The 24,976-nt window shown below is 38.0% G+C and overlaps 28 non-coding genes and 1 pseudogene across 28 annotated transcripts; 17 read left to right on the forward strand and 12 right to left on the reverse strand.

Annotated features, from left to right (window-relative positions):
• The first annotated feature begins 3,209 nt into the window (after positions 1-3,209).
• LOC114542315 lies at positions 3,210-3,334 on the forward strand. Its single transcript, XR_003689590.1, has one exon. It is a non-coding gene; the product is annotated as a U5 spliceosomal RNA (small nuclear RNA).
• Positions 3,335-3,581: 247 nt separating this feature from the next.
• LOC114542311 lies at positions 3,582-3,704 on the forward strand. Its single transcript, XR_003689587.1, has one exon. It is a non-coding gene; the product is annotated as a U5 spliceosomal RNA (small nuclear RNA).
• Positions 3,705-3,952: 248 nt separating this feature from the next.
• On the forward strand, positions 3,953-4,074 carry LOC114542286. Its single transcript, XR_003689563.1, has one exon. It is a non-coding gene; the product is annotated as a U5 spliceosomal RNA (small nuclear RNA).
• Positions 4,075-4,322: 248 nt separating this feature from the next.
• LOC114542308 lies at positions 4,323-4,444 on the forward strand. The gene has a single exon (XR_003689584.1). It is a non-coding gene; the product is annotated as a U5 spliceosomal RNA (small nuclear RNA).
• A 247-nt stretch (positions 4,445-4,691) lies between these two features.
• On the forward strand, positions 4,692-4,814 carry LOC114542284. The gene has a single exon (XR_003689561.1). It is a non-coding gene; the product is annotated as a U5 spliceosomal RNA (small nuclear RNA).
• A 239-nt stretch (positions 4,815-5,053) lies between these two features.
• LOC114542295 lies at positions 5,054-5,178 on the forward strand. Its single transcript, XR_003689572.1, has one exon. It is a non-coding gene; the product is annotated as a U5 spliceosomal RNA (small nuclear RNA).
• A 241-nt stretch (positions 5,179-5,419) lies between these two features.
• LOC114542300 lies at positions 5,420-5,542 on the forward strand. Its single transcript, XR_003689576.1, has one exon. It is a non-coding gene; the product is annotated as a U5 spliceosomal RNA (small nuclear RNA).
• Positions 5,543-5,790: 248 nt separating this feature from the next.
• LOC114542318 lies at positions 5,791-5,912 on the forward strand. Its single transcript, XR_003689593.1, has one exon. It is a non-coding gene; the product is annotated as a U5 spliceosomal RNA (small nuclear RNA).
• Positions 5,913-6,156: 244 nt separating this feature from the next.
• LOC114542290 lies at positions 6,157-6,279 on the forward strand. Its single transcript, XR_003689567.1, has one exon. It is a non-coding gene; the product is annotated as a U5 spliceosomal RNA (small nuclear RNA).
• A 247-nt stretch (positions 6,280-6,526) lies between these two features.
• On the forward strand, positions 6,527-6,649 carry LOC114542291. The gene has a single exon (XR_003689568.1). It is a non-coding gene; the product is annotated as a U5 spliceosomal RNA (small nuclear RNA).
• Positions 6,650-6,895: 246 nt separating this feature from the next.
• Positions 6,896-7,015, forward strand: LOC114542296. Its single transcript, XR_003689573.1, has one exon. It is a non-coding gene; the product is annotated as a U5 spliceosomal RNA (small nuclear RNA).
• Positions 7,016-7,261: 246 nt separating this feature from the next.
• LOC114542322 lies at positions 7,262-7,381 on the forward strand. Its single transcript, XR_003689597.1, has one exon. It is a non-coding gene; the product is annotated as a U5 spliceosomal RNA (small nuclear RNA).
• A 246-nt stretch (positions 7,382-7,627) lies between these two features.
• On the forward strand, positions 7,628-7,747 carry LOC114542319. The gene has a single exon (XR_003689594.1). It is a non-coding gene; the product is annotated as a U5 spliceosomal RNA (small nuclear RNA).
• A 256-nt stretch (positions 7,748-8,003) lies between these two features.
• LOC114542330 lies at positions 8,004-8,115 on the forward strand (annotated as a pseudogene).
• A 2,113-nt stretch (positions 8,116-10,228) lies between these two features.
• On the reverse strand, positions 10,229-10,300 carry Trnac-gca. Its single transcript has one exon. It is a non-coding gene; the product is annotated as a tRNA-Cys (tRNA).
• A 998-nt stretch (positions 10,301-11,298) lies between these two features.
• On the forward strand, positions 11,299-11,379 carry Trnas-cga. Its single transcript has one exon. It is a non-coding gene; the product is annotated as a tRNA-Ser (tRNA).
• Positions 11,380-12,040: 661 nt separating this feature from the next.
• Trnas-uga lies at positions 12,041-12,122 on the reverse strand. Its single transcript has one exon. It is a non-coding gene; the product is annotated as a tRNA-Ser (tRNA).
• A 2,618-nt stretch (positions 12,123-14,740) lies between these two features.
• Positions 14,741-14,812, reverse strand: Trnap-agg. The gene has a single exon. It is a non-coding gene; the product is annotated as a tRNA-Pro (tRNA).
• Positions 14,813-15,609: 797 nt separating this feature from the next.
• On the reverse strand, positions 15,610-15,680 carry Trnat-cgu. Its single transcript has one exon. It is a non-coding gene; the product is annotated as a tRNA-Thr (tRNA).
• Positions 15,681-16,183: 503 nt separating this feature from the next.
• Positions 16,184-16,254, reverse strand: Trnap-ugg. The gene has a single exon. It is a non-coding gene; the product is annotated as a tRNA-Pro (tRNA).
• A 425-nt stretch (positions 16,255-16,679) lies between these two features.
• On the reverse strand, positions 16,680-16,761 carry Trnas-uga. Its single transcript has one exon. It is a non-coding gene; the product is annotated as a tRNA-Ser (tRNA).
• A 652-nt stretch (positions 16,762-17,413) lies between these two features.
• On the reverse strand, positions 17,414-17,486 carry Trnat-ugu. The gene has a single exon. It is a non-coding gene; the product is annotated as a tRNA-Thr (tRNA).
• Positions 17,487-17,644: 158 nt separating this feature from the next.
• Trnat-cgu lies at positions 17,645-17,717 on the reverse strand. The gene has a single exon. It is a non-coding gene; the product is annotated as a tRNA-Thr (tRNA).
• Positions 17,718-18,712: 995 nt separating this feature from the next.
• Positions 18,713-18,794, reverse strand: Trnas-uga. The gene has a single exon. It is a non-coding gene; the product is annotated as a tRNA-Ser (tRNA).
• A 3,153-nt stretch (positions 18,795-21,947) lies between these two features.
• Trnat-cgu lies at positions 21,948-22,020 on the reverse strand. Its single transcript has one exon. It is a non-coding gene; the product is annotated as a tRNA-Thr (tRNA).
• A 1,010-nt stretch (positions 22,021-23,030) lies between these two features.
• Trnac-gca lies at positions 23,031-23,102 on the reverse strand. The gene has a single exon. It is a non-coding gene; the product is annotated as a tRNA-Cys (tRNA).
• Positions 23,103-23,215: 113 nt separating this feature from the next.
• Trnam-cau lies at positions 23,216-23,287 on the forward strand. Its single transcript has one exon. It is a non-coding gene; the product is annotated as a tRNA-Met (tRNA).
• Positions 23,288-23,418: 131 nt separating this feature from the next.
• Trnaq-cug lies at positions 23,419-23,490 on the reverse strand. The gene has a single exon. It is a non-coding gene; the product is annotated as a tRNA-Gln (tRNA).
• An 842-nt stretch (positions 23,491-24,332) lies between these two features.
• Positions 24,333-24,405, forward strand: Trnat-ugu. The gene has a single exon. It is a non-coding gene; the product is annotated as a tRNA-Thr (tRNA).
• The last annotated feature ends 571 nt before the right edge of the window (positions 24,406-24,976 follow it).

Here is a 24,976-nt window from a genome sequence, read left to right on the forward strand (position 1 = left end):
TCGGGTGCGAGAGGTCACGGGTTGAATTCCCGTGCAAGGCCTGGTTGTTCTCCCACTTGAAAGAACTCTTTGTTAGATTATAATTTGTTAATTATTTTATTGGCGTCGTGTATTTTTTCCGCACAGAATACAGTATACCCCAAACACACTAGGGAGGTTAAGATCTACTTCCACTACCAGTACCAATACGAAAATACATGACGTATTACAGTTTGGCAGCGCAGAAATTTTAAAGCGTTAAGATTGTGACTTCCGTAAGAAATAAACATGGCGGAGTATAGCGGCTGTATTCACATCAAAAACTCTAATCACAATCCTTAAGTCACACCAGACAAAGCAGAAACATTATACAACTAAAACCTAAATAATATTATTAGAAAACTACTGCAGGAAATGACAATAATACAGTAAATATATTTCGGTACTTCGCCTACCTATCCACTTCCATTTTCAGCCCCAGAAGAGTACTCGCGACTTCCAGTGCTGTCACATTTTGGATGATTGTTACATCTGCGCATACGCGTGACTGATTATTGGTATCGGTACTCGTAGCGGAAGCCGATCTTAACCTCCCTACTCTCATGCACTCAGTAACTTATTCTTAAGGTGGCTCCCTACAGCTTTAAGAATATTGAAAACTAATGATTTAAATTGAAATTTTTGGCAGGAAATTTCTTGCTAAACGAAATGAAATTTTCCAAATGTATTAACCAACATTCTAACAGTCAAAAATTGTCTTCAAGTATCACGTCTTCACCGTTGTTATGGTAACAATGGCGATTCAATATGGCCGTCATTTTACCTATCTGTCATGCTTCATATATCTTGTTTCTTCTCGTTTTACTTTCTTTGCACATAGTTTATTAATTAAACAAAGACTTTAGTTCCTTAACATAAGTAGATGTGATCGGGTATACTGAGTTGCCAGAGTTGCGGATGTCATAGACGAATGTTCAAATAAGGGCACTTACACACAGACATTAATTCATAATGCCTGATTAATTAAATTCCATACAAAATGAAGAGGTCGCATAGACTTTGTAATTTACAGCAGATACTCGCTGTATTGAGTATACACACATCACATGGGAATAAATTGTTCTACTTCACTCCACGGTAATTCATAGCGACAAACGTAACGCACATGCCATCAACCATGCGAAGTAAATTGATTCTCTTGGGACCGGTGTCACGGTCTCAGCACTCCCCAGTCTCAGTCATCCCCATGGACCATCTGCGCATGCGCTATAACTGCGGATCGCTGAGCATGTAGCTAGCTGGTCTGAATGCTCCCATGGTCTGAATGCTCCCCCAAGTCCCAACCCGAGTTGATCATTTCTGCTTTTTTGTTTGCTTATTTACAAATAAAGTGTTTTCACGAAGGCACGTTTTTGTTAGATATGATAAAGCTATTAAATATCGTCGTGTTTAATATTTCGTCGGAATTATTATTAATTTGACACTGATGACATGATGCAATCAAAAATTTGTGAGTAAAATCATGTTATTTCACACAGTAAAATGATTCAAACGCTTGGTTGTTGTATGGTGGTAACCCCGAGCTTAGAACTCACTAAGTTACTACAATACATAATTGCAATTATAATATATTCAAATAAACTCACATATTCTTGAACATCTTCTTCCATTCCACTCCAGCAATAATAATTTGATATTTTATTAAGTGTTGCATTCACACCACTATGCCCTGCCATAGAATCACTGTGGTGATGGTGCAAAATCTCTGAGATTTCCTCTAAGGTTAGGATAGCCTTTTTCCTAACCCCTTCTTTTCCAGCAGTGTAATACAGCTCGTTATCTGCAGCGGGATATTGTAAAACACAAATTAACTTCTGGGATGATGCACTTAATGAAATGTGGGAATGCTGGAAACCATGCATTGGACAAGCATGTCCCACTTAGAAAGAAGAGAATAAGAAAAAGGGGCAGGATGCCTTGGATAAATGGAGATGTCAAAGCTAAGTTATTTAAAAGAGACTATTTAAAGCGTAAAGCGATAAGAACAAATGAAGTAAGTGATTGGAATGCATACAAGTCAACCAGAAATGCAGCTAATATTGCTTTACATCATGCAAAAAGAGATTATTATGCAAGTTTCAAAATTATAAAAACAATCCAAAGCATGCTTGGAAAACAATTAATGATATCTTAGGACGGAATCAGGATAAAAATGCATTCATGAAATCAAATTATCTGGAAAATCTATCATCTCGACAGAAGAGTTAAAAGAGGTTTTTAATGATTATTTTACAGACATAGGTCCCAAGCTTGCTCAAACAATCAGTTATAATAGCGACAGTAACATTGAGAACTTACACAAAATCGGCTCTTACACTATTGCGTAATTATCTGACTGGTCGAACTCAAAATTGCCATCTTCATGGTATGTTTTCTAAACAAAGAAAAATAACTTGTGGCATTCCCAAGGGAAGTATACTTGGCCCTCTTCTATTCTCCCTCTATATAAAGGACTTGCCAAATTGCCTCAAACACACAACACCCAGACTGTTTGCGGATGACACTAGTTTAACAGCGGCAGGAGAAACATTGGATGAAGTGGAGAAAGGGCCAATGAGGACCGGGAGAATATCCGAATTTGGTTATCAGCAAACAATCTTAATTTAGACATTGCTAAAAGTGAATACGTTTTGATTGGATCAACATAATTATAAGATAAATAATTTGAATGTTCAACCATCAATCATAAAATTGATCACACAGGTATGCACGATCACGACAGCTTTCAAAAGCAAAAACAGCAGAAGAAAAAGGTACTTAACAAAAAATTGAAATATTCGGTTCTTCTGTTAGCAAGAATTCGCCTGGCAAGTAAAACAATTATATTCGTCACAATTGATAACATTGCGCGCGCACTTCCGTGACTACGGTGTTCCAAAAGCGAAATTATTTCGTTTATACAGCACTGACAAGCACCGGCGAGTGTTCATCAAAAGTGTAGAGATCAAAAGCTGGCGTAATCCAGATTTCCAATGCTCCCTTTCTTGGCAGAAGGCTATTGATCACGCCAAAATATCAAAGGACACGCCACTATTGATTGAGCAACTGCGAATTAAAAAAACAATAATATTCGTCACAATTGATAACATTGCCCGCGCACTTCCGTGATTACCGTGTCCAAAAAGCGAAACTATTTCGTTTATACAGCACTGACAAGCACCGAAGTTTCCAAGCCTTGGTTCTCCTTCATTTACACGAGAAAATCTTTCGCCTTTTGCTAAAGATTTCTGTGGAGGAGAACAACACAATGGGCTTAAGGGTATTTTTTGTCGTCCGCCAGATTTTCTAGGCGGGTGTTTATCAAAAGTTTACGAGATAAACAGCTGGCGTAATCGGAATTCCCAATGCTGCTTTTCCTGGCAGAAGGCTATTGATCACGCCAAAATATCAAACGACACCTCACAATTGATTGAGCAACTGCTAATTTTAAAAACAATTATATTCGTCACAATTGATAACATTGCGCGCGCACTTCCGTGATTACCGTGTTCCAAAAGTGAAACTATTTCGTTTATACAGCACTGACAAGCACCGAAGTTTCCAAGCCTTGGTTCTCCTTCATTTACACGAAAAAATCTTTCGCCTTTTACTAAAGATTTCCGTGAAGTAGAAAACCACAATGGGCCTTAGGGTATTTTTTGTCGCCCGCCGGACTTTCCTCGCGGGTGTTTATCAAAAGTGTACGAGATCAAAAGCAGGCGTAATCGGGATTTTCAATCCTCCTTTTCCTGGCAGAAGGCTATTGATCACGCCAAAATATCAAACCAAAGCGGCACAATTGTTTGAGCAACTGCTAATTATAAAAACAATTATATTCGTCATAATTAATAACATTGCGCGCACTTCCGTGACTACCGTGTTCCAAAAGCGAAACTATTTCGTTTATACAGCACTGAGAAGCACCAAAGTTTGCAAGCCTTCGTTCTCCTTCATTTATACGAAAAAATCTTTCGCCTTTTACTAAAGATTTCCGTGGAGGAGAACAACACAATGGGCTTAAGGGTATTTTTTGTCGCCGCCGATTTTCCAGGCGGGTGTTTATCAAAATGTACGAGATCAACAGCTGGCGTAATCGGGAATTCCCAAAGCTGCTTTTCCTGGCAGAAGGCTATTGATCACGCCAAAATATCAAACGACACCCCACCATTGATTGAGCAACTGCTAATTATAAAAACAATTATATTCGTCACAATTGATAACATTGCGCGCGCACTTCCGTGACTAGCGGGTTCCAAAAGCGAAACTATTTCGTTTATACAGCATTGACAAGCAGCGAAGTTTCCAAGCCTTGGTTCTCCTTCATTGACACGAAAAAATCTTTCGCCTTTTACTAAAGATTTCCGTGAAGGAGAAAACACAATGGGCGTAAGGGTATTTTTTGTCGCCCGCCGGATTTTCCTGCCGGGTGTTTATCAAAAGTGTACGAGTTCAACAGCAGGCGTGATCCGGATTCCCAATACTCCTTTTCCTGGCAGAAGGCTATTGATCACGCCAAAATATCAAACGACACCCCACAATTGATTGAGCAACTGCTAATTATAAAAACAATTTTTTTCGTCGCAATTGATAACATTGCGCGCACTTCCGTGACTACCGTGTTCAAAAAGCGAAACTATTTCGTTTATACAGCACTGAGAAGCACCAAAGTTTGCAAGCCTTGGTTCTCCTTCATTTATACGAAAAAATCTTTCGCCTTTTACTAAAGATTTCCGTGGAGGAGAACAACACAATGGGCTTAAGGGTATTTTTTGTCGTCCGCCAGATTTTCCAGGCGGGTGTTTATCAAAAGTGTACGAGATCAACAGCTGGCGTAATCGGAATTCCCAATGCTTCCTAGCAGAAGGCTATTCATCACGCCAAAAATCAAACGAACCCCAATTGTTTGAGCAACTGCTAATTATAAAAACAATAATATTCGTCACACTTGATAACATTGCGCGCGCACTTCCGTGACTACCGTGTTCCAAAAACGAAACTATTTCGTTTATACAGCACTGCAAGCACCGAAGTTTGCAAGCCTTGGTTCTCCTTCATTTATACGAAAAAATCTTTCGCCTTTTACTAAAGATTTCCGTGGAGGAGAACAACACAATGGGCCTAAGGGTTAATTTTTTGTCGCCCGCCGGATTTTCCAGGCGGGTGTTTATCAAAAGTGTACGAGATCAACAGCTGGCGTAATCGGAATTCCCAATGCTTTTCCTAGCAGAAGGCTATTGATCACGCCAAAATATCAAACGACACCCACAATTGATTGAGCAACTGCTAATTATAAAAAAAAATTCGTCACAATTGATAACATTGCGCGCGCACTTCCGTGACTACCGTGTTCCAAAAGCGAAACTATTTCGTTTATACAGCACTGACAAGCACCGAAGTTTCCAAGCCTTGGTTCTCCTTCATTTACACGAAAAAATCTTTCGCCTTTTACTAAAGATTTCCGTGGAGGAGAACAACACAATGGGCTAAGGGTATTTTTTTGTCGCCCGCCGGATTTTCCAGGCGGGTGTTTATCAAAAGTGTACAAGATCAACAGCAGGCGTGATCCGGATTCCCAATACTCCTTTTCCTGGCATAAGGCTATTGATCACGCCAAAATATCAAACGACATCCCACAATTGATTGAGGAACTGCTAATTATAAAAAACATTATATTCGTCACAATTGATAACATTGCGCGCGCACTTCCGTGACTACCGTGTTCCAAAAGCGAAACTATTTCGTTTTACAGCACTGACAAGCACCGAAGTTTGCAAGGCTTGGTTCTCCTTCATTTATACGAAAAAATCTTTCACCTTTTACTAAAGATTTCCCTGGGGGAGAACAACACAATGGGCCTAAAAGTATTTTTGTCGCCCGCCGGATTTTCCAGGCGGGTGTTTATCAAAAGTGTACTAGATCAACAGCTGGTTTAATCCGGATTCCCAATGCTCCTTTTCCTGGCAGAAGGGTATTGATCACGGCAAAATATGAAACGACACCCCACAATTGATTGAGCAACTGATAATTAAAAAACAATTATATTCGTCACAATTGATAACATTGCGCGCGCACTTCCGTGATTACCGTGTCCCAAAAGCGAAACTATTTCGTTTATACAGCACTGACACCCAAGTTTCCAAGCCTTGGTTCTCCTTCATTTACACGAAAAAATCTTTCGCCTTTTACTAAAGATTTCCGTGGAGGAGAACAACACAATGGGCCTAAGGGTATTTTTTGTCGCCCGCCGGATTTTCCAGGCGGGTGTTTATCAAAAGTGTACGAGATCAACAGCTGGCGTAATCCGGATTCCCAATGCTCCTTTCCTGGCAGAAGGCTATTGATCACGCCAAAATATCAAACGACACCCACAATTGATTGAGCAACTGCGAATTAAAAAAAAATTATAGTCGTCACAATTGATAACATTGCGCGCGCACTTCCGTGACTTACCGTGTTCCAAAAGCGAAACTATTTCGTTTATACAGCACTGACAAGCACCGAAGTTTCCAAGCCTTGGTTCTCCTTCATTTACACGAAAAAATCTTTCGCCTTTTACTAAAGATTTCCGTGGAGGAGAACAACACAATGGGCCTAAGGGTATTTTTTGTCGCCCGCCGGATTTTCCAGGCGGGTGTTTATCAAAAGTGTACGAGATCAACAGCTGGCGTAATCCGGATTCCCAATGCTCCTTTTCCTGGCAGAAGGCTATTGATCACGCCAAAATATCAAACGACACCCCAATTGATTGAGCAACTGCTAATTAAAAAACAATAATATTCGTCACAATTGATAACATTGCGCGCGCACTTCCGTGACTACCGTGTTCCAAAAGCGAAACTATTTCGTTTATACAGCACTGACAAGCACCGAAGTTTCCAAGCCTTGGTTCTCCTTCATTTACGAAAAAATCTTTCGCCTTTTACTAAAGATTTCCGTGGAGGAGAAAACACAATGGGCCTAAGGGTATTTTTTGTCGCCCGCCGGATTTTCCAGGCGGGTGTTTATCAAAAGTGTACGAGATCAACAGCTGGCGTAATCCGGATTCCCAATGCTCTTTTCCTGGAAAGGCTATTGATCACGCCAAAATATCAAACGACACCCCACAATTGATTGAGCAACTGCTAATTATAAAAACAATTAATTCGTCACACTTGATAACATTGCGCGCGCACTTCCGTGACAACCGTGTTCCAAAAGCGAAACTATTTCGTTTATACATCACTGACAAGCACCGAAGTTTCCAAGCCTTGGTTCTCCTTCATTTATACGAAAAAAACTCTTTCGCCTTTTACTAAAGATTTCCGTGGAGGAGAAAACACAATGGGTAAGGGTATTTTTTGTCGCCGCCGGATTTTCCTGGCGGGTTTTATCAAAAGTGTACGAGATCAACAGCTGGTATCCGGATTCCCAATGCTCTTTTTCCTGGCAGAAGGCTATTGATCACGCCAAAATATTAAACGACACCCCACAATTGATTGAGCAACTGCTAATTATAAAAACAATAATATTCGTCACAATTGATAACATTGCGCGCGCACTTCCGTGACTACCGTGTTCCCAAAGAGAAACTATTTCGTTTATACAGCACTGACAAGCACAGAAGTTTCCAAGCCTTGATTCTCCTTCATTTACACGACAAAATCTTTTGCCTTTTACTAAAGATTTCCGTGTAGGAGAAAACCACAATGGGTAAGGGTATTTTTTGCCGCCCGCCGGATTTTCCAGGCGGGTGTTCATCAAAAGTTTACGAGATCAACAGCAGGCGTGATCCGGATTCCCAATGCTCTTTTTCCTGGCAGAAGGCAGAAGGCTATTGATCACGCTAAAATATCAAACGACACCCCACAATTGATTGAACAACTGCTAATTATAAAAACAATAATATTCGTCACAATTGATAACATTGCGCGCGCACTTCCGTGACTACCGTGTTCCAAAAATGAAACTATTTCGTATATACAGCACTGAGAAGCACCGATGTATCCAAGCCTTGGTTCTCCTACGAAAAAATCTTTCGCCTTTTGCTAAAGGTTGCCGTGGAGGAGAACAACACAATATGCCTAAGGGTATTTTTGTCGCCCAGCGGAAAATAGGGCGAAAATAGGGTGATCTCATTAGTCGAGAGCTCACGTTACAACTTTCTAATCGCTTGTCCAACCTCGTCTAGCTTCTATCTATCGAAAGATATGCTTTTAATACCAAATGGTGAAAAATGAGAACATACGAGGCTGATAAAAAACTCTAGTCACAATCGCATATTTTCACCTTTGAGCCTAATCAAAGCAGTGCATAACAAAAGAACAAAAACAATTAATCACGAACATGTTACAGCTTGCACTGGTTTTACAACATGTTTATTGCGATTATTTACATTCACACTTTTAAAAAGAGATTATGCGTCATGCCTTCAACTTGACCACCATCTCTATCGATAAAAAGTTAACATCGCCGGCACATTAATTGCTTGGAATGTTCTCCTCATGTGATTTATTCCTACTTACCATGCATTGGCGGGTAGTTTATTCGGAAGCAGAATTCTTCAATTAAGTCCTAAAGGGAGTTAATTTTCAATGGTTTTAGTCCCAACTCTCAGAGGTGAGAATATGCGATTTTGACTAACACTTTTTATCAGCCTCCTATTTCCTCATTTTTTCATAATTTGGTATTAAAAACATGTCATTCGATAGTTAACTAAAAGCCTAACCTTTCCGAATGTGAAAAAAATTCATTTGCTGGAATGAGTAGTTCACGTACAATAGCGCGCCAAAGTTGGATTACCTTTTTTTTATACACCCTGTAAGCATAATTTGATGCGTGCACATTATAAGATTAAGCAACAATATTCGCGTTAGCTTGTACGTGCGCTTCATTAGCTCAGTGGTTAGAGCACTGGTCTTGTAAACCAGGGGCCGGTTGTTCGAAAGATGGATAACTTATCCAACAGATAAGTCCTATCCAACGGATAAATCTGCTATCCAGTGGATAGTTATCCATTGGATAAAAACGCGTTGCACGAAGCGTGGATAGTGAAGTGGATAGCTATCCAATAGATAAGGTAAAATCTACCGGAAGAAAACAGGATTATCCTGAAATTTCGTACCACAACGTCAGCTGTTGCTAAGCATTTACAACATTGAATTCATAATCATTACGAATTCTCGAGTATAGTTACTGAATGGAAAAGACTTGAACAAGTGATTTGCTCGAACTTTGCACTTCACATCATAGTGATTTTATTAATCAAACACATTGCAATTTTATTCCTTGACCTTGCAACGCTTGCCTTTCGGTTCCATAGCAAATTTAGGAACACTATTTTAATGTTCGTGAATGAAATTACTTAGATATTAGCAAGTTTCCTTGGAATAGGTTGAATCTTTCTTTGCATATTCGCGTTTATAAACTGATTAGAAGCGTATAGTAAATTTACCGCCTGTTATAAATGCGAGGATCTCCAAAACATCGCCGCTCGGATGGGAATGTGTAGGCAACGTGAAACGCTGCTGCGACAAATTGCACTTCGAAAACATTTTTAATAGTGAATACAATCATGATGTGTATTAGTTTGTTGAAACACAGTAACAGGAATATGGCATTTCCTATTTTATATAAATGTTTACAGTGTTACCTTGTATCTTTGAATTTATCCACTGGATAGTGGATTTAAACCACCTCCGGACCTTGGATATCCGGTAGATAGCGATTTTTATCCGCTGGATAAAGTTATCGAAGCTTCGTGCGACGGAAATCACACGCTGGATAAAACTTATTCGTTGGATAGCGACTTATCCGTTGGATAGCGACTTATCCACATTTCGAACAACCGGCCCCAGGGGTCCAGAGTTCAACTCTCTGATGAGGCTCTTGTTGTCATACTTTTGTAAATTATATGCAACTATAGCTATTAACTATGGCAACTATATATTTAATCGTATTCAGAGTCCGAAGGGCTAACCATTACACCACAGGACATAAACACCTAGAAAAATTACTGAGAAATTCCTGGCTCTACAGTATATCTATACACGCACATTATTAAGATAAAGTAATTATATTCCCTGTATTCCAGGTATGGACTTCCGTTTTACAAATTTATAGAACATGCATGTGTCCCAGAGAGTCATTGAAAAAAAACTAAACTGCAAGGATTATTTATCAAGCAAACGGATTGTTACAACGAAAATAAATTGGGTTTTTTAATTCACTAATTAGTACGCGAGCGGAGTTGAACCACTGACCTCTCGATCTGCAGTCGAATGCTCTACCACTGAGCTACACTCCCTGATCGTGCATACCTGTCTGATGCTATTCTCCTAGGTACCTGAAAGAACATTTCCTGCCGTTCTTACCTTATTCGAAATAGCACAAGTTTTATATTCATGGCATAGAAGCAGTGTGTAGCAAGCAGGGTGGCGCAGTGGAAGCGTGCTGGGCCCATTACCTAGACGTCAATGGATCGAAACCATTTCCCGCTAAAGTTGTCATTTCAATAAACATATTTTTCAGTGCACATTCTAGGTGTCATTTTTTGTTCAGAAAGGTAATTTTTCTTAAATGGAGTGTAGAAGAAAAGCCTGAACTCAAAAACTATACTCCCCGATCGTGCATACCGGCATGCGCTGATATTTTCTTAGATACCTGTAAGAACATTTCCCGCTTTTCTTAACTTATTCAGAAAAACACAACTAATTAAAAGAAAATACAGATCTGTGTATATATCCATGGCATAGAAGCAGTGTGTAGCAAGCAGGGTGTGGCAGTGGAAGCGTGCTGGGCCCATAAACCATGGCCTGTTTGCCCGTCTAGCTTCAAAGAGAACGGCCTTAACAACAATTTGCCAATGGTCTAGTTAATGACTAAGCTGTATTTTCTTGTGAAAAAAAGTGGTACGTGTTCCCGTTCCAACATTAGATGCACTCTCTCAACTTAATTTAAGTATCAACCTAATAAGAATACTGTGTTGCATTGTGGGCTAAGAATTTGCATCAATTTAATCATATCAACAGTGACCACGAGTGTTTTTCCATGTGCCTCATTAGCTCAGTGGTTAGAGCACTGGTCTAGTAAACGAGGGGTCCGGAGTTCGAATCTCTTACGAGGCTCTTCACATTTTCCACTTAAACTCAATAAGTATCTACCTAATATAAATGAGTTTTGTGATTGGATTTTTGTAACAATAGTGAACAATGTTTACGATTCGTTCTTTTGGAAATCAATTTCCATAATACTTATTTGTGTTTTATAGTGCTTTTTCATCATTGCGGTTCAAAAGACAATTATGTAGTCGTGGCCGAGTGGTTAAGGCGACAGACTCGAAATCTGTTGGGATATTCCGCGCAGGTTCAAATCCTGCCGACTACGACCGAATGTAGACAACGTCTACATTCATGCATACTAGATCTCCTCCTTGCATGTATGTTGAGAGGATTGATACTGCATGGGAAAAGTTTTATCGGGAGATTCCAATTTGAGTTCAACACTGCCTTTTTTTTGAAAGAAAGAAACTCAATCCCGAAAAAATTTCAAGTTTTGAGGGCAATCAGGGCTTGCACGGGAATCCAACCCGTTCATTATCTTTCGGTAATTTAAAAAATTCCGGTATATAACATGAAAAACTAAGGTTTAAGAGACTTCCGTCAATTCGTGCTTGCGGAAAACATCCCATTTTGCTGTTGAAAACGAGCCTATAATTTCTGAATAAAGGTCCCTGTATATAGGAGAGATCCTAGAATAAAGGTCCTAGAATAGAGATCCTAATAAAGGAGCAATAATTTCTAAATAAAGGTCCTTTTGACAAGAGGTAATTTTGCTTTAGTCCAATCACCATATGTTTATTTACAATTTTAGTAACCGAATCAGAATGCATATAAATTTTACCACTTGTGTTAAAAGGATATAATATTAACCATTTCACATCGGGTATTGGAAATTTTAACTACTCTGACTGGTTTTTTTTTGAAACGGAATTCCACCTAGTGGCAATTTCTCGTGTTATATGAACATCTTCCGGAATAACAAGAGTCGTAGTCGGCAGGATTTGAACCTGCGCGGGGATATCCCAACAGATTTCAAGTCTATCGCCTTAACCACTCGGCCACGACTACATAATTGCTGATGAATCACCTATTTTGCTTTATTACTAGTAGCCTGGAACTTACCTGTTTATTTTACCACAGATTTTACGTCGTGGGCACATTAATAGGTTCTCTGGAATTGGTATAATGCCTTCCCAACTGCTTTTCAATTGGCAGCAGAATTTTGGAATTATAATAAGACTGAGAAGTAAAGGGTCTCGTGGAACTCGCGGTGACGGTCGCCGGAGGCTTTTATCGTAGGAATTGATTACTGATAGAAATCAGGTAGTTCACAGAGCGTGTAAATAGATCATGCATCAGGTATTGAGCATTCAGCAGCATATACGAGATAGCAATTCAACTGCAATCAATGGCTGCTAATTCCGATTTCGAACCTGAGCTGTTTTGGTCATGGGCGTTAAGTTTTTATTTCAGTTATTCTCTAAGGTATAATATATTATACGCTTTTTAATTTCAAATTAGAATTTATATAAGATAAGCCTACACAAGAAGTTTCATTATTTACCATGCCCAAGTTTAAGAGTTATACGTGGTTACATTGATGCAAAATCCTAGGGCACAATCTTTGTTTGAGGTTGATACTTAGATTAAGTTGAGAGAGTGCATCTAATAGGGAGTTTAAGCAAGACAACGAAGTACGAAGACGAAGACAAACTTCACAATTTTTAACGTCTGCGGATCCTTTGCGCATACTCTGTTTAAGGTCAGCGAAGAGGGTTTAACGTCCTCGTCTTGTTGTCCTGGTTTAGGACGAATATTTTGACAAAGTTCGTTGTTGTCAGTGTAAATGCATGCATATGGTTTATCAATGCATGATTAACTCCTAACGTACAAAAGAAAGGAAAATCGAACTGAGAGCATAATAGCATTATTATTATTATTATTATTAATATTATTATTAAAAATCTTTATACAGGATAAAAACATCAGTATATTTACAACTATGTATACAATTAAGTTTCACAGGAATAAAACTGCTATCCTTGTTTGTCCTGTTGAAAAGATGATTAATTTTGTACTGATAACTATAAACCTAAATAAGACTTATTTCGTTAAAATCAAACTATAATCTAAGAATCTATAAAAGAGTCTATAAAAACTTACAGTCAGGGAGCAAGGATTTAAACTTGTTAAGTTCCGGTTCCGTTCTTATTTTTAATGGCAGGCTATTATAAAGTTTAGCTCCACCAAAGTATAACCCCTGTTTAGCTGTCTCTAACTTTACTGGAGGTAGTCGCAATGAATAATTATTATTCCTCGTTTCCTTTGAATGACTAATGGTTTCAAAATAATCATTAAAAATCATGCTGTTTGTTTGCTGTTCAATACCTTTTTTTACTAACATACAGTTCTGTCTTTGGATGACTTCATGGATATCCGCAAGTGCATCATTTCCTGTTTTGATTTTGGCTCTATTTAGCAAAGATTTTAAACGCTCTTTTTGAGTTCGAGTATACGTCAGCTTAACTGGACCAGCATAGGTCAGAATTGGAAGTATCATCATGTTAAATATCTGTGTAGCTGCGTTGATATCCAGGTATTCTCTCAAGCTTTTCAGCAATCTTAGACGGTTGCTTGCGCGTTTATAAGCTCGGGTAAAATTAGAATGTAACGTAAGAGCGCTATCAATGACATTGCCAAGATAGACGTACTCTGTTACAAAAGAGATTGAGATACCATTATAATTGCTCTTGAACTCTCTACCGTGTTGCTTTACGCGCTTTGTAGTACCAGACAGCATTGCCTCCGTCTTACCTTTCTTGAGGTTAAGCAGAAGTTCATTTTCTCTGCAATAATTACCTATGCTTTCCATTTCCAATTTCAAAACTTTTTCAACAACATCAATATCTTTATTTGCGTAGTATATGACGGTATCATCAGCATACTTTATAACATGGCAATTTATGTTTTCAACGAGGTCATTAAAGAAAACAATAAATAAGACGGACCCAAGATTGAACCCTGCGGGACCCCACAACAAATAGGCTTAGGACTCGATCTAACGCTCTCGATTTCAACTGTCTGAGTCCTATTGAACAGATAATCTGTGAACCAACCTAATTCTTTCCCCTTGACTCCGTACATATTCAGTTTATTTAGTAATAATCATTGTCCTTGTTTATTATTTATTATATGACCTGTAAGGCAAGAATCGTCTACCGAAACTTCCACTTACAGTCAGAACGAAGTTTTCAAGGTAAGATATATTCAAGTAACATCTTGAATAGTTCTTGTATGGAATATAAATGTTGTTTGAGATGTTACCGTAAAGAAGCATAACATCTTCCACTTCCAAAGCATCTTCTGAAAACATTGCTAAAATAGCCATCTTGTATTCAGCTCCGTTCATGATTACAAAATATGTATCGTGTTCGTAGTGCTACAACTGTGACAGAACTGCTCAATTTAAATATCCCGCTGCACGAAGACTTAAGACGAAGACCACTATTCCCAGTCTACCTCGGCCGAAAAACGTCTTCGTCTTCGTACTTCGTTTCCTTGCTCAAACTCGCTAATGTTTGAACGAGAACACGTACCACATTTTTTTCTGAAGAAAATACAACATAGTTAGACCATCAGCGATTTGTTGTCAAAGGCCGTTCTCTTTCAAGCGAGAGGGGCGAACAGGGCTTGCACAGGAATCGAACCCGTGACCTCTCGCACCCTAAGCGAGAATCATACCACTAGACCAGCAAGCCAAGTACAGAACACGAGAAGTGTTCTTTTTCATCGCTCACAATAAAGACGATGTATAGCATGCATGGAAAAATATAAAAATCTTTTCATGTCATATTTATTACAAGCCAAGTTACTCTAAGTGAAAAAAGACTTGTAGGAATCTTAAATCACTGTTAGTACCGAGACCAGACAAACGCAATGATAGAAAATAGACGATTATTAGTAAACACGATAAGAAACTAGGTTTTAACCCTAAAGTCTAGAACGACGGAATTGGTTTCATTCAGTTCTAAACATTTTTACCGCGTAGCTGAACTATGAGGCTACACAAGAAGTTTCATTATTTACAATCCCAAAGTTTAAGGTGTAGGTACGTTACCTATATGAAAAAGCTTTGCTATTGGTTGATGATAACAATAGAACACAATAAAACACAATGACTTATCATAGATATTAATTTATAAAGAACAAGTCATAAAAATAGTTCAGTATTGCTATATATATACACAAGAAGCCGCTCAAAAAACTCGTTCATGTTCGTAGATACTTACTAAGAGTCTAAGATTAAGTGGAAAATGTGGAAAGCCTCGTCAGAGATTCGAACTCTGAACCCCTGGTTTACTAGACCAGCTAGTGCTCTAACCACTGAGCTAAGGAGGCACCCGGAAAAAAACGCATGCGCAAATAGAAATGTAAAAAAATGTTTCAAAAAACGTATTTTGCAGGTAAGTTTTTTCACAGCGATTATTGAATACGTAATGATCACAAATATTTAAGTCTTTTACTCACCCTTACCATACACAGTTAAAAAAAATCAAGCCTTATCAGAGAGTTGAACTCCGGCCCTGGTTTACGAGACCAGTGCTCTAACCACTGAGCTAATAAGGCAACCCGTAATACTTTTGAAAAGTTAAAATGTCATCAGCGTTTATTCCTGCCAAGCTAAAACTAAAAGGAAAAATATTAGTGTTAAAGTTTGGTCGATCAATTCTGGCTTTCACAACACCGTTAATGAGATTATCCTGTAGACGATGGCAATGGTAATCATACGGTGATACGATAGTTGAAAATGTTACAGTGTTATTTTTGAGTTACAAATTATTCTTGAGTTGTGAAAAATGTGCCACGCACTATAAAAAAGTCGCACGAATTCATTTTCCTGATGTTCAGTCCTTTAATATGATGATTGACAAGGTCTTCATTGTTGACATGCCTACAACGTCTACATTTATGCATACTAGATCTCCTCCTTGCATGTATATTGATAGGATTGATGCTGCATGGGAAAAGTTTTATCAGGAGATTGCAACTTGAGTTCAACACTGCTTTTTTTCTTAAAAGCTAAGAAAGAAACTCAATCGAGCAAAAATTTCAAGGTATGAGGGCAATCAGGGCTTGCACGGGAATCGAACCCGTGACCTCTCGCACCCAAAGCGAGAACATACCACTAGACCAGCAAGCACACCTGTGGAATTAGTTCATTATCTTTCGGTATAATTTTAAAAAATTCGGTATATTACATGAAAAACTAAGGTTCAAAAGACTCCGTTAATTGTGCGGAAACATCCCATTTTGCTGTTGAAAACAAGCCTATAAAAGAGGAATAATTTCTGAAAGAGGTCCCATTGACAAGAGGTAATTACGTTTTAGTCCAATCACCATGTTTATTTACATTTTTTTTAGTAACCGAATGGGAATGCATAAATTTGCGTTAAAAGGGTATAATATTAACCATTTCACATGAAGTATTAGAAATTTTAACTGCTCTGACTGGTATTTTCTAAAAAATTGAAAAAAACATTATGTCGCAATGTTTTGAAACGAAATTCCACCTGGTGGCAAAACATTTCTCCGTGTTACATGAACATCTTTCGGACTATCAAGAGTCGTAGTCGGCAGGATTTGAACCTGCGCGGGAATATCCCAACAGATTTCAAGTCTGTCGCCTTAACCACTCGGCCACGACTACATAATTGCTCAGGAGTCGCTTATTTTGCTTTATGACGGATAGCTTGGAACTTACCTGTTTACTTTACCACAGATTTTACGTCGTGGGCATATTAATAGGTTCTCTGGAATTAGTACGCCTTCCCAACTGCTTTTCAATTGCCAGCAGAATTTTGGAATTATAACAAGACTGAAAAAAAAGCAAAGGGTCTCGTTGAACTTGCTGTGACGGTTGGCGGAAGCTTTTATCATAGGAATTGATTATTCATAGAAATCAGGCAGTTCAAAGGGCGTGTAAATACATCATGCATCAGTGATTGTGCATCACAGCATTCAGAAGCATATCCGAGACAGCAATTCAACTGCAATCAATGGCTGCTAATTCTGATTTCGAGCCTTAGCAGTTTTGGTCATGGGCGTTAAGTTTTTATTTTTATTAGTTGTTCTCTACAGTATAAGATATTACACGCTTTTTTATTTCAAATTAGAACTTATATAAGAAGAGCCTACACAAGAAGTTTCATTATTTACCATGCCCAAGTTTAAGGGTTAGGTATACGTTACCTATATGAACAAGCTTTGCTCTTGGTTGATGATAACAATAGAACACAATAAAATACAATGAATTACTATAGAAATCAAATACTTATTGCGTTTAGGCGGAAAATGTGAAGAGCCTCGTCAGAGATTCGAACTCTGGACCCCTGGTTTACAAGACCAGTGCTCTAACAACTGAGCTAAAGAGGCAGCCTGAAAAAAAAAGTATGCGCAAATAGAAATATAAACAAATGTTTCAAAAAACATATTTTGAATGTAAATTTTTTCACGGCGATGATTGAATGCGTAATGATCACAAATATTTAAGTCTTTTACTCACCCTCACCACAGACAGTTAAAAAAAATTAAGCCTTATCAGAGAGTTGAACTCCGGACCCCTGGTTTACGAGACCAGTGCTCTAACCACTGAGCTAATAAGGCAAATCCGTAACTCTTCTGAAAAAGGAAAAATGAATCACCGGCGAAAAAGAGTTATTCCTGCCAAGCTAAACCTAAAAGGAAAAATATTGGTGTTAAAGTTTGGTCGATCAATTCAGTAGCTTTCACAAACACCGTCCATGAGATTATCCTGTAGACAATGGCAATGGTAATCATACGGTATATGATAGTGAAAATTTACAGTGTTTTTTTTGAGTTACAAATTATTTTGAGTTATAAAATGTGCACGCACTATAAAAAAGTCGCACGAATTCATTTTCCTAATGTTCAGTACTTGTATATGATGATTGAGGTCTAGTCTACAACGTCTACATTTATGCATACTAGATCTCCTCCTTGCATGTATATTGATAGGATTGATGCTGCATGGGAAACGTTTTTATATAGAGATTGCAACTTGAGTTCAACACTGCTTTTTTCTTAAAAGCTAAGAAGAAACTCAATCGCGCAAAAATTTCAAGTTATGAGGGTGATCAGGGCTTGCAAGGGAACCGAACCCGTGACCTCTCGCACCCAAAGCGAGAATCATACCACTAGACCTGCAAGCCACACCTGTGGAATTAGTTCATTATCTTTCGGTATAATTTTAAAAAAATCCGGTATATTACATGAAAAACTTAGGTTCAAAAGACTTCCGTTAATTCGTGCGGAAAACATCCCATTTTGCTGTTGAAAACAAGCCTATAAAAGAGCAATAATTTCTGAAAGAGGTCCCATTGACAAGAGGTAATTACGTTTTAGTCCAATCACCATGTTTATTTACATTTTTTTTTAGTAACCGAATGGAATGCATAAATTTGCGTTAAAAGGGTATAATATTAACCATTTCACATGAAGTATTAGCAATTTTAACTGCTCTGACTGGTATTTTCTAAAAAATTGAAAAAAACTATATGTCGCATGTTTTGAAACGAAATTCCACCTGGTGGCAAAACATTTCTCCGTGTTACATGAACATCTTTCGGACTATCAAGAGTCGTAGTCGGCAGGATTTGAACCTGCGCGGGAATATCCCAACAGATTTCAAGTCTGTCGCCTTAACCACTCGGCCACGACTACATAATTGCTCAGGAGTCGCTTATTTTGCTTTATCACGGATAGCTTGGAACTTACCTGTTTACTTTACCACAGATTTTACGTCGTGGCATATTAATAGGTTCTCTGGAATTAGTACGCCTTCCCAACTGCTTTTCAATTGCCAGCAGAATTTTGGAATTATAACAAGACTGAAAAAAAAGCAAAGGGTCTCGTTGAACTTGCTGTGACGGTTGGCGGAAGCTTTTATCATAGGAATTGATTATTCATAGAAATCAGGCAGTTCAAAGGGCGTGTAAATACATCATGCATCAGTGATTGTGCATCACAGCATTCAGAAGCATATCCGAGACAGCAATTCAACTGCAATCAATGGCTGCTAATTCTGATTTCGAGCCTTAGCAGTTTTGGTGATGGGCGTTAAGTTTTTATTTTTATTAGTTGTTCTCTACAGCAGGGGCGGATCTAGGGGTGATCAGAGCGATCACGCGACTAAGGTAAAAATTGCGAAGAAAAGTGTTTGAATGAAGTAGCAGTCCAGTTGCTAACACGTGCAGTGTATTGAGCTGATCGGGCACTGGTGATGTTTGGCAGTCCAGTTGTTAAAAGAGTTCCGTGACCAGGCCTTCAAGCACGAGCGCGCAGAAAAGCGGTCTTATGCATGAATTTTGCTCGCTTCGTCATCAAATCCCAGTCATCTGATTGGCTGTCTCTCTTTTTGCGCGATCTGTGGGGAGTTCTGATCGGTGAAGCTATCAGGGGCTCGAATTGGGCTATTCAATTGGCTAATTCAAAATCTATCTCAATTCTCATTGGTTGTATTTTTCTGATCGATCAGTGTGATCTGACCTTGACCTGAGAGCGTGCAAACCGCAAGGTTCCTTTTTTCCTTGACCTTTCTGATTGACGTCATCGTCGTTTTGACAGCAACGAAAACTCGAACGATTATTAAACTCAAAAGAAAAATTTATTATCAAAACTATTTATTAATCATGTCAGATCTTTACAAAGCCGTGAGATGTGCTTTGGAGAAAGACGATCGGCAATATCTTAAAACTATCGAGGCCGATCTGAGGAAGCGAATAGACGCCGCAGCAAAGCGTTCAACTGAGCAATTATTAAACGAACTGAAAAAAACCAGCTTCTGCCTCATGAGAAATTTTGCTGCGAAATTGTACATCCCGGCGTCTGTTCGGCAGACAACCAAAGAAGTTTTGTACAGCCTTAAGGTAAACATAACAACATTTTACAAAGATTTCGTGCATTTGTTTATTGGTGATTGTGTAATTTGTGTTAGAACTGTCAAGCTGCACAAGCTATAAAGTAGAAATTTACACGTTGCACGTTGAAATTTACATAGGATTTCGCTTTAATTTGCATATAACTGCGGCGTATGCATACGCTTCAAGAAGAATCGAGCCATCGAGGAGTGTAATAATGTTTTATCATATCACTATTATGTGAACTTCGTGTGTACCTAATACCTTCTGTGAAATGTACAACCCGATGTGTTAGGGTAAAGCTTAGAGCACTAAACTGTGTTTTAATTTCAAAAATAATTATTCAAAACACATAGCAGTAAAGCATACAAGTGGCCATATTTTCTGATTACATTTTAAACAATGAACACAAGTTTATTATATAATAATTCTATAATTATATTGCCAATTATTCATACTTAATGGTTCATGAAAGTGGAACATGATGTTTTTGCTATCAAGCTATCAATTACTAGGTTAATATTTATTCATCTTTACCTAAGTGACTGACTAAGATATACCTAAGTGTAATAAAACCAAGTTTCATTCATGCCCTAGTCTCTCTTAGATCTGAAACTACTGGGAACTGCTTGTATATATAAGCTCTGTGTCCTTAGTAGAAGTGGGTAACAATAGCTTAATGGAGCTATTGAGAATTTTGACCTCCATAGAGCTCTTCCTTAATGCTGATTTTTATTCTCAGCACCCTTGTTTTTCTTCTGCTGTGGAAGAGCATGATCAATACTTCAGCAAAAGTATCAATAACCTTTTATCAATGTCTGTTTCTAAGGGATGTTTATAGATACTGGTTGTACGAAATATGACTTGGTAAGACAGGAAGCTATATATACTTAATTGCAGTGAGAAGAAATCGTCATCCTTTCTCTGTATAATGGGTCTGTATTTAATGGGCTTCAATTTTAAATAGGAATACTTTCACCTATTAATTATCCTGATTGTGAGGAACAAAGAAGTAAATTGCTATTTAATTGCATGATTCAACCACACTTAACTCCAAAGAAAGGTTTGGATGATCTTCATCATATTTTGTTGTGTTGTAAATGTAAGAAACACCAAAATATTCAATCGAACTAGCATATTTGTGGTTGCACCTATGTAAATTTAATCAAGTATGGTTACTTGCAATATGTAAAGCATCATTGCTACTAAATTCACCAATTTCTACAGCAGTGCAAAGATTTGAAGGCGGGTGCTGGGCTACTGCTGGGGCATAAAAACAATCAGCATGTGCTCTTATGGAAAATGCCTGTCTATGTCAGAATCACACAATGTCTTTGTAGTATCATGCTTCTCCTAGGCATGCTGATGAGCCCTGATATTTGGCGAAACATTCACATTGCATCTGCACCCCCCCCCCCCCCGACGAATGCGACGTCTCCCCCCCCGAATTTCTTGTTTGAAACTTTTTGACTAAGGTACGAAAAATCCTAGATCCGCCCCTGCTCTACAGTATAAGATATTACACGCTTTTTTATTTCAAATTAGAACTTATATAAGATGAGCCTACACAAGAAGTTTCATTATTTACCATGCCCAAGTTTAAGGGTTAGGTATACGTTACCTATATGAACAAGCTTTGCTCTTGGTTGATGATAACAATAGAACACAATAAAATACAATGAATTACTATAGAAATCAAATACTTATTGCGTTTAGGCGGAAAATGTGAAGAGCCTCGTCAGAGATTCTCTGGACCACTGGTTTACACGACCAGTGCTCTAACAACTGAGCTAAAGAGGCAGCCTGAAAAAAAAGTATGCGCAAATAGAAATATAAACAAATGTTTCAAAAAACATATTTTGAATGTAAATTTTTTCACGGCGATGATTGAATGCGTAATGATCACAAATATTTAAGTCTTTTACTCACCCTCACCATAGACAGTTAAAAAAAATTAAGCCTTATCAGAGAGTTGAACTCCGGAACCCAGGTTTACGAGACCAGTGCTCTAACCACTGAGCTAATAAGGCAAATCGGTAACTCTTCTGAAAAAGGAAAAATGAATCACCGGCGAAAAAGAGTTATTCCTGCCAAGCTAAACCTAAAAGGAAAAATATTGGTGTTAAAGTTTGGTCGATCAATTCAGTAGCTTTCACAAACACCGTCCATGAGATTATCCTGTAGACGATGGCAATGGTAATCATACGGTTATATGATAGTCGAAAATTTTACAGTGTTTTTTTTTTTAGTTACAAATTATTTTTGAGTTATAAAAAATGTGCCACGCACTATAAAAAAGTCGCACGAATTCATTTTCCTAATGTTCAGTACTTGTATATGATGATTGATAAGGTCTACAACGTCTACATTTATGCATACTAGATCTCCTCCTTGCATGTATATTGATAGGATTGATACTGCATGGAAAAAGTTTATCGTGAGATTGCAACTTGAGTTTAGCACTGCTTTTTTCTTGACAGCTCATCATACACATCTGACCCGTAATGTGATGTATAGTCTATACACGCGCATTATTAAGATGAAATATTTCTATATAATTTATATTCCCCTTTTCCAGGTATGGTGCTCTGGTTTACAAATATAATATACAACATGCATGTGTCCCAGAGAGTCATTCAAAAAACCTAAACTGCATGGATTGTTTATCAAACGTACGGCTGTTTCCCACGAAAATAAATTGGGATTTTTCATGCACTAATGGGTACCATAAAATATTTAATTTTTCTTTAATTTATAGAACAAGAAGGAGCGAGCGGAGTAGAAATTCCTGGCTCTACAGTATATCTATGCACGCCCATTATAAAGATAAAGTAATTATATTCCCCGTATTCCAGGTATGGACTCCCGTTTTACAAATTTATAGAACATGCATGTGTCCCAGAGAGTCATTGAAAAAACACTAAACTGCAAGGATTATTTATCAATCAAACGGATTGTTGCAACGAAAATAAATTGGGTTTTTTTAATTCACTAATTAGTTCGATAAAATGTTGGATTTTTCTTTCATTCATAAAAGAGAAGGGAGCGAGCGGAGTTGAACCACTGACCTTTCGATCTGCAGTCGAATGCTCTACCACTAAGCCACACTCCCTGATCGTGCATACCTGTTTGATGCTATTCTCCTAAAAGAACATTTCCTGCTGTTCTTACCTTATTCGAAATAGCACAAGTTTTATATTCATAGCATAGAAGGTGTGTGTAGCAAGCAGGGTGGCGCAGTGGAAGCGTGCTGGGCCCATAACCCAGAGGTTAATGGATCGAAACCATTTCCTGCTAAAGTTATCATTTGAATAAAAAAGATCTTTTCGAAATCTTATTCAAAAACATATATTTTTTCTCAAATGGGCTATAAGAGAAAACCAGAGCTAAAAAATTTACATAAAGACATAAAATTAACAGTTCCAGCAAGGTTCTACCGAGAATTGAACTCGGAATCCCGGATTCAGAGTCCGAAGTGCTAACCATTACACCACAGAACCTAACCATCTACTGAAAGACACAGCAGAAATTGGTGTTTGAGACATTTCAACCCGGAGATCTAACCGCTGGTTCCCAATCGTGTATTTCTGTACGGCTAGCAAAGAGAAACCTTTTGAATAGCATTAAAAAGTTCAATTTTTCTTCCGAATACGTATTCTGCAATCTTTTCACAACTCATCATATACATCTGACCCGCGCTGTGATGTATAGTCTATACACGCACATTATTAAGATGAAGTATTTACATAGATTCCCCCTATTCCAGGTATGGAGCCCTGGTTTACAAATATAATATAGAACATGCATGTGTCCGAGAGAGTCATTCAAAAAACCTAAACTGCATGGATTGTTTATCAAACGTACGGCTTTTTCCCACGAAAATAAATTGGGATTTTTCATGCACTAATGGGTACCATAAAAATATTTAATTTTTCTTTAATTTATAGAACAGGAAAGAGCGAGCGGAGTTGAACTACCGAACCCAGTGACCTGTCAACCTGCAGTCGGATGCTCTACCACTATATGCTACTCTCTCTGAGCGTTCCATGCAGCATAGCTTTCATATGCTATATTCTTAGATACCTGTAAGAGAAAGCCTGAAATAAAAAAATACATAAAGACGGAGAAAGAATGTTTTCAAAGAGTTTCTACCAAGAATTGAACCCCGATTCTCGAAGTCAGAGTCCGAAGTGATAACCATTACACCACAGACCCTAAAAATCTATCAAATTTACTGACGAATGTTGGCTTCATAGTATATAACTATGTAGTTTGCTACGCGCATGCACATTATTAAGATAAAGTATTCATATAATTATATTCGTGTTAAGCTTGCACATACGCTTCATTAGCTCAGTGGTTAGAGCACTGGTCTTGTAAACCAGGGGTCCAGAGTTCAACTCTCTGATGAGGCTTTTGCATACTTTTGTATTTACAAAAGTATATAGGCAACTATAGCAACTATATAATTTATCCTACACAGAGCCCGAAGTCGTAACCATTACACCACAGGACATAAACACCTAGAAAAATTACTGAGAAATTCCTGGCTCTACAGTTTATCAATGCACGCCCATTATTAAGATAAAGTAATTATATTCCCTGTATTCCAAGTATGGACTCCGTTTTACAAATTTATTGAACATGCAGTGTCCTAGAGAATCATTGAAAAAACACTAAACTGCAAGGATTATTTATCAATCAAACGATTGTTGGAGCGAAAATAAATTTGGGTTTTTTAATTCACTAACTAGAAATACATGCATGCAGCAACCCCTCGCTATTTCAAACCAAATACACAATTTCCTGAGTTAAACTGACCTAAACTTATATTATGAAATGACACAAAACTCAAATCAGTCTTATTATATTTTACCGAGTATATTATAGCTAATGTTTCCATCATTCAATACAAAAATAATCATAAAGCTAGTGTAAACATTGCCCGTTCAATTTTGCTGCATTATACCATGCCAGCAATTAAGT

This window comes from Dendronephthya gigantea, unplaced genomic scaffold, assembly GCF_004324835.1.
Source record: "Dendronephthya gigantea isolate DGI-Jeju-01 unplaced genomic scaffold, DenGig_1.0 000346F, whole genome shotgun sequence".
Lineage (NCBI taxonomy): Eukaryota > Metazoa > Cnidaria > Anthozoa > Malacalcyonacea > Nephtheidae > Dendronephthya > Dendronephthya gigantea.